General features: G+C 35.8%; 1 pseudogene; it reads left to right on the top strand.

Annotated features, from left to right (window-relative positions):
• The first annotated feature begins 1,541 nt into the window (after positions 1 to 1,541).
• On the top strand, positions 1,542 to 2,447 carry LOC149546069 (protein DETOXIFICATION 41 pseudogene; annotated as a pseudogene).
• Positions 2,448 to 2,901: the final 454 nt, after the last annotated feature.

The raw sequence follows: 2,901 nt of genomic DNA, 5'->3' as shown, positions 1-2,901 counted from the left end.
ATATTAAGTAGTACCCTTGATGGGTATGTTGTCGTTTGTTAGAATGAATGAGTGCATGTGTAGGATAGTATGACAGACAAAGAAACATGGAAAGTTTGTGGAAGAGATGGAGACTTAGCAAAGAACAACCAAAAGAAAGGAAGAGCCTCAACACTCAAGACTAAATGCTAAGAGATGGGTCAAAAGACTGAGATGAATTAGTGAAGGTAAATTAGTGATAGATGAACTAGTTTGAATCAATTTAAATTGCCATAAAAAATATTTTGGAGATAGATAATGTGTTTGTGGAAGTGATTAATTGATTGAAGTTTATAGTAGGCATTAGATTCCTCAAACCCATACTAAGGGTCATTTAAGAATAGTTTGAACAAGGCTATGCCTCTACATGAAATGTGTTTGTAATGGATCATGTGAGATCCTTGATGAAGGAAGTTAAGTTTTCAATGATGTTTCTTGCATCACCTACCCAACTCTTCCAATGGGTTCTTCAACATTCCTTGAATGCATGCAACATCTCTAACACACTTGCAAACCTTACCCAAGCCTCTATCACATTCTTCTTCAACTCTGTTTTACTATTCGTAGATATTTCTAGTAGGACACATAAGGAATGTCTTGCTTAGCACCTTTTTTCAGTCATGGCCATGGTGAAAACTTGAAATAAATGGAACAAAAAATATGAGAACCTTAACCTACTGCTACTCCTAACTTCAAAACCATGATCTTGTGTAATCAAGGTGGAAACATGAGTAATGGATGCATTGAGATACCTACAGATTACCCAATATATAAAGAATAACAATAGTGGACAAATGTATACACAATCAATATAGGAATATGCATTCAACTATCTAAAGGCTATTTGAGAATCATGTCCACAAGATCTAGAGGAAAAAGTGTAGTTCTAAAATCAAAAAACAAGGTACAACCTAAGTTGCACCACAAACCAAAACTATCACATTACATTAACCTTCAAATCACCATCCTACCTCCATCATTGCTCTTCATTACAAAGGATTGCATATTATATGCAATGAGAATGAATTTTTAACTTCCTAAAGACTCATATCCAAGCGTACAATCTTGATGACCCTTCACATTCCAAAATTGTCATTTTGCAAGAAAGTGTTGTGAGCAACATTTTTGACAACATTGCAACATTTTACAACTTTTTGCATTTTTGACATTTTATGCTACCACATGCCTACTTGGCACCTCAAATAGGTCCAATGGCTTACAATGAACATATCCAATACAAAATTGACTCATTTGTGACCTTGCATAGAATTTTATACCTTATGGATCTCTGATTCACTTTATACCTTAGGGGTCTCTGACTCAATAAAGGTGTCCTGCTGTAATTAATTGTATGACATTAAGAGTACTAGAGATTGGAGTGTGCCACCTGTTTTCTCTTCACGTTAGCCAACTACCAAATTAGATATTTCTTTTACTTGAGATCTAATCGGGAAAAAAGAGAGTTCTTGGAAGATTTGTGTTTTCGAGTTTTAGTAGCTAAAACCACATTGAAATCCATTTCAATGAGTGAGAGAAGTACCCACATCACAAATTATGTAGCTAAGGATAGAAATGAGTGACCCAATTGCTTAAGATGAGTGTTATAAGAATTGAATAACCTATGGCTTCTTTCAGGGCCTGCAATACTCATCATGTTCTTCAACTTTTTTCTCTCCATTGTTTCCCAAATGTTTGCAGGTCGCTTGGGGGAGTTGGAATTAGCAAGAGCTTCCATAGAAAATATTGGAATTCAAGGATTTGCCTATGGAATTTTGGCTAGTACCATTTTGAAGAATTTGTAGACAATCCAAGACTGGTTTTTTCTATAGTAATTATGAATTTAGTTCAAATAGTTTATAATAGTGAGTTTCTTTATTATTTGGAGAACAACATAGATTGGAATGTCAAGTGTAGTACAAACATTGGGTGGGCAAGCTTTTGGAGCCAAGAAGTACAAAATGTTTGGAATCATATGCCAACAATCTATGCTTCTAATGAATGCCACTGCCATCCTTCTTAGTTTACTTTATACATTTGCAGAGCCTGCATTGCATGGCATTGTGAAGAATAAAGAAATAGCTTCTCAGGGAGCCATCTTTGCAAAAGGGATCATTCCTCAATTGTTTGCCTTTGCTTTGACTTGTCCCTTGTAGAGATTTCTACTAGCTCAGAACATAGTGGCCCATCTTGCCTATATTCTTGTAGCCACTTTTCTGCTACATCTTCTTCTAAGCTGGGTAACTATTTACAAGCTTGGGTTTGGCCTGCTAGGAGCTTCATTAACTTGGAGCTTTTCATGGTGGATTCTCACCATTGCAACTCTTCTTTACATATTGTACAGTCCGAGTTGTAAGGATACATAGACTACCTTCTCATGGATTAGGTATTTAGAATGCAAAGTAACACAAGAAGATAAATATCCAGACTAATCACCAACTAGGATGTCCTTATTAATTAGTTTGGATATTTATCTTTAGGTGTTTTAAAAAAATATTCTATATTACTTGAAATTTTGACCAAACTTGGTCAAAACCTAACCAAGGTTGGTCAAAATATCGACCAACCTTCATTGAAATTTTAACCAAATCAGTAACAAGGGCATCGTCATGGGTTTGGCATCCTGATCGGATGGGCCAAGCTTTTCGACCAACATTGGTCAAAGTTTCAATGATCACAATGGCCAAATGTAGATGCTGATTTGAAACCTTAACCAAGGTTGGTCAAACTTTTGACCAACCTTCATCAAAATTTCAACCAAACGTTGTGGGTTTGGCATCCTGGTCAGATGGTCCAAGCTTTTCAACTAACATTGGTCAAATTTTTTATGACCACGATGGCCAAATTTAAATGTCTATTTAGACCAAGACTTGCGTGAAAAGTTTG

This window comes from Cupressus sempervirens, chromosome 7, assembly GCF_028749045.1.
Source record: "Cupressus sempervirens isolate cs-2001-9-10 chromosome 7, ASM2874904v1, whole genome shotgun sequence".
NCBI lineage: Eukaryota > Viridiplantae > Streptophyta > Pinopsida > Cupressales > Cupressaceae > Cupressus > Cupressus sempervirens.
Note: the sequence above shows the minus strand (reverse complement) of the source record. Positions and strands in the feature narration are given on the sequence as shown.